Here is a 309-nt window from a genome sequence, read left to right as displayed (position 1 = left end):
TCTTTTTCTTTCTTCTCTCTTTCTTCCTTCCTTCCTCTCTTTCTTTCTTTCCCTCTCTTTCTTTCTTCCTTTCTTTCATTCTTTCTTTCTTTTTCTTTCTTTCTTTCCTTCCTTCCTTCTTTCTTTTCTTTATCTCTGTCCTTCCTCCCTCCCTTCCTCCCTCCCTTCCTTCCTTCCTTCCTTCCTCTGCTTCTCTCTCTGTGTTTCTCTCTCTCTCTCTCTCTCTCTCTCTTCCTTCCAGGGCCTTATTTTGTCACCCAGGCTGAGTGCAGTGATGCAATCATAGCTCACTGCAGCCTCCAACTCCTA

Source organism: Mandrillus leucophaeus, unplaced genomic scaffold (assembly GCF_000951045.1).
Source record: "Mandrillus leucophaeus isolate KB7577 unplaced genomic scaffold, Mleu.le_1.0 Scaffold2, whole genome shotgun sequence".
NCBI classification, from domain to species: Eukaryota; Metazoa; Chordata; class Mammalia; order Primates; family Cercopithecidae; genus Mandrillus; species Mandrillus leucophaeus.
The sequence above is the reverse complement of the archived record's forward strand: the minus strand, read 5'-3'. Positions refer to the sequence as shown.